Source organism: Herpailurus yagouaroundi, unplaced genomic scaffold (genome assembly GCF_014898765.1).
Source record: "Herpailurus yagouaroundi ecotype Mexico unplaced genomic scaffold, PumYag 139, whole genome shotgun sequence".
NCBI lineage: Eukaryota > Metazoa > Chordata > Mammalia > Carnivora > Felidae > Herpailurus > Herpailurus yagouaroundi.
Genome location: NW_024412394.1, coordinates 1366776 through 1373127, shown reverse-complemented (window position 1 = coordinate 1373127; position 6352 = coordinate 1366776). Strand labels below are relative to the sequence as shown.

The following is a 6352-nucleotide window of genomic DNA, read 5'->3' as shown; positions in this document are numbered from 1 at the left end:
GATGATTTGGCGAGCTTTTAGCTGTCTTAAAAAAGGCGATTGTCCACTTGGAGGGGAGCTCGGAGGGAAGCCGCGTTCACTCTGAATTCACACCAGGAGGGATTTTGCTGGAGAAGCAAGTGCCTCTGGCCAAAAAAGTAAGATTAAGATCTGAAAGGTGGACAGGCATTGCTTCTGTTCCTTCGGCAGTCGGCTAATAATTAACTCTGGGTTTCCTTTGGTTTACATTCTCAGTTCTTAACCCCAAACAGGGGCCCCTAGACCACCAAAAACGGCATTTAAAACGCTGGAGATGGCCTTTAAAAGGTACAAAAACAGCAGCATTGCCATATTCCAGGTTCATCACCATTTCCATATGCTCCGCATCCTTCCGTACGCACTGCAGCCCGGCCAGATATGGAGACCGCGTCATCACTGAGTTGAGAAACAAATTCTGGGTCTGGAACAATCACCTGCCAAATTGCTTACCGTCTGTGGAAGTTGTCTGTGGGGGTGTACCTTTCACAGAACATTTCAACAGTATAGTGAAATTGCTCTGGGCTTGACATCCCAGTCAGGCATTTGGGTCAAAATTGTAAGTCTTTAGGCCTCCTTAGGAAAAAGGAAAGATGCCTACGGCCCAGTGCTGGGCCTTGAGACTGTATCCCCCTCTCCCTAGGGTGGGGCGAAGCGGCACCTCCAGGAAATCATTTTTCCAGTGAGATTGTCCATAAATCCCGATGGGACTTATGAACCATAATCCCAGTGTGAACCTGTCGTAGCTCTCTGATGCTCCACTGAAAATGGTATGCTAGAGCGGCTCACAGATCCTTGCAGCTGCTTTCACCTCTTTGTGGTCCCATTGCGGGGAAGAAAAGCTTTTCAGGGTTAAACCTTGGTCTTTAACCTCTGGTTTGTTGTGGAGAAAATGTGTCACTGACACACGATCTGAAGAAGACCTCTGGTTTTGGTTACTCGAGTCCAGCAGCATGACGATATGCCGCACGCCAGGGAAGGTAGAGGCCGATTGCCGAGACACCCAGACCCCAGAGTGGTCCATTTCACAGCGAGCCTCCATAGGGAACGGGTCTGAAGTTAGGTCTTGGAGAACTTCCAGAGCCCTGAGGTGAAGGAAGGACTCCGAGGGCCTTTGCTCAGCAAGCAGGCAGCTTGTGCTCATCCCCAGAACATGAAGGAACTTCGAAGGGAATGGCAGGCGTCTGGGCCGCAGCCTGCAGACACGAACCTTCCCTTCTGCCGCTTCCCACATGGCTGTGCGCCTTTTGCTCTGAATCCAGGGGGAATCTCCTCTCCAAAATCGAATTTGCTTCTGTTTTGGTTAACCTCTGAGAACCTCACTCACCCTTTCACTCCCACCTGTGGATGGACGTAGACGTGTCGCTCGGGGCCCGGATGCGTAAGTGAGCATAGCCCAGCAGCACAGTGTTGTATTTAGTAGTTAGAAAAACAGCTGGTCCACTCTGTTATAAAAGAAATACAGTCTGTGGTACAGTTTTGTAAATATCAGGTCTGTTTTATTGCTTCGTGGTCTGAAAGCTTTCCGCCGGGTTTGTAATCAAGGAAGAGGCAGATGGCTAGAATAGGTAAAATTTAGTTAATACCTCTGTCTTAAGAAAGATAGCTGCCAGTTTGCCATGTGCGTAAGGAGGTCAGGAGCACTTGAGGACGTGGGGGGCTGTTGTGAAAGGAAAGCAGGTGGCTGTGGCCTGCCCACGTGTGTCAGAGAGAGAGGACGTGGAAGCCCGTTGGTAGCATCTTTAGATTTGCTCTGGCCGGCCCAGCCTTTACTTCGTGGATCTTGTCTCCCATCCTGTCCAACGACCTTGCTAGGGAATGGGCAGCGAGGCCCCAGCTCTGTTTGCCCAGCTACAGGGCGTGGCCTCCACACGGTACGAGGTTTCTTGAAGGGGCTTCCTCACTACGATTCCCTCCACGTCACTCATCTGCCGTCAGCATCAAAAAGGTTAAACTCCCCGGGACCATGCCAGTTGTAAAACAGGTGAACTGAATGTGCTTTTTTTTTTTCCCTTTCGCAAGTGTGTTGTCCAGATGCAGTCCCCCTTTGGCCAAGTTCAGCAGGAACTTCCAGGGAACCCCTTCAATTGAGGCAAGTAGCCAAGATGTTCTGAGTTTTTTCCCCAAAGTACAAAGTCTTTTGTCTCTTCCCCCTAGTGCTCATACATTTTAGCTGAATCTTAAAAGGTCAAGTCTAGTAATAGCTCCCTCCAGAACTGAGACGAGAGCGAGGGGCCCATGCCCCCGGGGACCAGTCCCCCGGGGCACCCCACATGCTCGAACTAGACTGTTCTGATCCCACCACGAGTCTGCTGCTGTCCGCTTCCATCAGGGCCACCCAGAAGAGCGGACAACTTCACCTTCCCATCATTAGGCCACCTAGCCCCCCGGTGACCATCCTGGAGGGAGAGTGTGTGTATCACCTGCCTCGGCGGTGTGCCTCCTGGTTGTAGACAGGGTAGAAAGTGGAACATCCAGTGGGCCAAGCACTGCCATCCTTGGAGAGGCTGGCAGAAATGACCCCAGCGAGCTCAGCACAACTGAGGAAACCAAGGAACGGCACTTATATGGGAGGAGGGGTTGGTTATGGTCCTTTTACCTCTTGGGACCTGATGGTGCAGTACGTGCAACTGGATTGGGAACCCTGTCACCCTTCCCCGCAGTGCAAATGCACCCCAGGACTTAGGAGCTTCCAACCCATGGGTGCACGGTCTTATTTTCCATTTCTTGTTTCCAAAACAATCTTGCTTGGTAGTGCATGGAAAGTCCCATTTTCCTTCCTTCCTCCCTCCTGGGGGCCACCTGCCCAGACCTGGCCCCTTCCCCAGTATCGTCCTAGCACTCGCAAGCAAGACCCGCGCGGTGCCCGGAGGCGTTGAGGGGAGTGGAATTTGGTCCGGAGCAGGCGGCAGATACTGAATATTCTGGCTTCCTCTTCTCAGGGAGGGTGTTTTTAGGCTTCCTTCACACCCCTCCCGTGGGTGCCATCGGGTTGTGGAGGGAGGGCTGAAGAGAAAGGGGGCGGTGTCCAGCCAGCCCAGGTTTGGGTCCGAGACAGGTACACGGACGTGAGTCCCACTCTCTCCCTTTACTGGCAGGCCCGTCGTATGTAACCTTTCACCTTTACTAAAGTGTCTGCTTCTGCCGTGCCAGCAACAGAGGACAGACAGACCCTTCCCTATAGTCTGGATAGAGCTTTGGTACTTGCCCTAAAGTTTCACCGTCCCCACATCCCACTCCTTTTTGTAAAAACGATGCTTAAGCCTGTGAGCGTGCTGTTCCTTTCTATGTGTCAATCAGTTTCCTTCCATTTGAGCTGTGTGGGAGGGAAGGGCATTGGAATTGTAGGTTGTAATCTTGTGCCAACCAATAAAAACCAGTATTTCACACACATCCCTGCTCAGTGTCTGGTCTCTTCTTTCTCGAGGTTTTCCTCGAGACACCAGTCTTCTTTGGGTTTCACCCACCCCCCGCTCTCTGCTGAGGTCTTGAGAGTCAGAGGTGGCCCTGTTCGAGGGAGAAGCGAATTGGGAGAAGCCCATGGCAGGCGGCGAGACTCGGCGCTTGGTTGCCACCAGCCCTGCTGCGGGGTGCCCAGGGAGACTCGGGTGGCCTGCCCCCCCCCCATCCCAGTGGGGCTTTCTTTCCTTAGGAGCCCAAAGGGGTATGGAAGAGAGGTGAGCCACATCTAGGACAATACGAGAGTACGGCAAGAAGTTGCTTTCCTGTGTGGGACCAGGAGTTGGCTGCGGGAGAGTCAGGAAGCCTTTATTTCAAGGACCTTGTCTCCCGTCCTCTCCGGTGATTTGGGGACGGCTGGAGAGGACGGGATGGGCTAAAGGGCCGGAGCCGCGTTCGGAAGAGGTGTAGCGGCAGGACTTGCGGGCAGAGGAGAATGGGCAGGAGCCATCGGTGGGAGAGCCACGCTGAGTAACCTGGGAGACCAACAGAGAACATTTTGGGCTGTCATGAAAAACAAAGCATGATGAGGCCAAATTACGAAAGACCGGGAAAGCCCGGCCAAGGAGTTTGGCTTGGTACACGTAAAGCATTCCTGAACGAGATAGTCCCGTAATGCCGCCCGTGTTTGAGGAGGAGGCAGCAGGAGAGGTCGGAGAGGAGTGGTTTGGAAGCTTGTGCTGCCCAGTCCATGAGGTGATCCGGACTCAGGGAGTGAATGAACCTGGGGATGAAGAGAGGGCTATAGAAGCAAGAATAAAGAGCATGTCACGATCAGATAAACACGTCCATCCGCTGAGGCGGGCCGGCCTTCCTGAAATTCTGGTGGCTTCACCGCTAGCCAAGTTTCGTAAGCGAACAAACCTGATGCAGTCCGTGTACCCAGAGGGTCACTACCAGGCTGAGACTCACACGGAGACCTAACTCACGATGGACTGAGGTGGATGTGCCGGGACGACAGTTGGCTCTTGTATATGATGATAAACGTCAAACCAGGTTAACCTGGTTAGTGCAGTGGCTATCTGTGTGGGTAGCCAAAAATAGGCAGGAAGTTGGTTACGGAACAATAATAACCCGATGACTTCATTCCACCAAGGGCAAGTGCCCTATCAGTTGGCCAGGGCCACCCTGGGCCCCTAAACTCTGATTCCGCAGCCCTCCTTTGTCCGTCCTGTGATGATCACCCCTCCTTTATCAAAGGATTCCTTCTTGTGCCAGATTGAGTGTGCACAACGAGGCCGTGAGCTTATAAATGCTGACACAAGGGATGTGCTATACTTAACGAAACTACCAGATGGCAATCTCTAATGGGGATCTGGGGTCCCCAGAACTCTCCACTCTCCCGTGTCCGACTGTGACAGGCCATTACGCAGGTGGCCCATCACCATCACATTCACTACATGCTGATTGTTCTTCACCCTCGGAGGATAGATGCAAACTAGGATTATTTTGCTGCAGCCCGGTGTTTCTATAGCCTGTAGGACAAGAGAGAGGTCTGTAGGGTCCCCAAAACTTTGTGCACGGGTGAGGGGAGGAAATGAGCTCAAAGGACACCAGTGCAGCTCTGACCATCCAAGCCAGACTTAGGTTGGCACAATTCTCGCCCATCCCTCAGGCAGGCTGGCTCCCATCCTCTCCAGAGACCTGATAATCGTACCCAAGAAAGCCTGGCGTTGTAAACCATGGTCTTGTTTGCTTACCGGTTTCAGTCACATTTGGGGTGTGAAAGGTTTATTTTACCTCCTCGGTCTTGTGACACCCAGCGAACAGCCTGTGAGGATGCAGCCACGTGGCTCCATGTTCTGTGTCCTGAATACCAGCATCGTGCTAACCCCAGGACACACAGTCCTCACAGAGGCACCTGCTTGGGTGACAGATGGCATGAAATCGGAGAGATGACAGCCTGGGGAGGTAAGCCATTACGGGTGGGGTGAGAGGGGACGGTGGAGAGAGCTCAAGCAGGAGGACCATAGGGTGGAAAAGAGGAAGGGACGGGGCGCCCGGGTGGCTCAGTCGGTTGCGTATCCAACTTGGGCTCAGGTCACGATCTCACAGCTCGTGGGTTCGAGTACCATGTCGGGCTCTGTGCTGACAGCTCAGAGCCTGGAGCCTGCTTCCGATTCTGTGTCTCCCTCTCTCTCTGCCCCTCCCTTGCTCGTGGTCTCTCTGTCAAATAAATAAACAACAGGGGTGCCTGGGTGGCTCAGTCGGTTGAGCAACCGACTTCAGCTCAGGTCACGATCTCAGGGTTTGTGAGTTCGAGCCCCACATCGGGCTCTGTGCTGACAGCTCAGAGCCTGGAACCTGCTTCCGATTCTGTGTCTCCCTCTCTCTCTGCCCCTCCCCCACTCGTGCTCTGTCTCTGTCTCAGAAATAAATAAACATTAAAAAAATTTTTTTAAATAAATAAAAAAAAATTTTTTTTAAGAAAAGAGGGAGTCGGAAAAGGGAGGAAAGACACGTCGAAAGGCTGCCTGCTGTAATAAAAGATGCAATTAGACCGGGTTCAGGTCTCAGCTGCTGACAGGCTCTGTGATCTTGGACAAGTTACCATCCCTGTTCCCTCCTATTCGGTGGGAGAGAAGTCTCTTTTTGGTGATTGTCGTGAGCCTTCAATAGGTGAAGGAATGTGTGGACGGGGCACCTGGGAGGCTCTGTGAGTTAAGTGTCCGACTTCGGCTCAGGTCATGATCTCGTGGTTCACGAGTTCAAGCCCCGCATTGGGCTCTGTGCCGGCTGCTCCGGATTCTGTGTCTCCCTCTCTCTCTGCCCCTCCCCTGCTCACTCTCTGTCTCTCTCTCTCAAAGTAAAATAAAATAAAAAACATTAAAAAAATAAATAGTAAAAATAAAGGAATGTGTGCAACGTCCAAGTTGGT

The 6352-nt window shown here is 52.5% G+C and overlaps 1 long non-coding RNA gene across 1 annotated transcript; it reads right to left on the bottom strand.

Annotated features, from left to right (window-relative positions):
• Positions 1-3303: 3303 nt before the first annotated feature.
• Positions 3304-5508, bottom strand: LOC121029318 (uncharacterized). Its single transcript, XR_005789680.1, has 2 exons — positions 4339-5508; positions 3304-4198 (listed from the first exon to the last, which is right to left on the bottom strand). It is a non-coding gene; the product is annotated as an uncharacterized LOC121029318 (long non-coding RNA).
• Between the last annotated feature and the right edge of the window lie 844 nt (positions 5509-6352).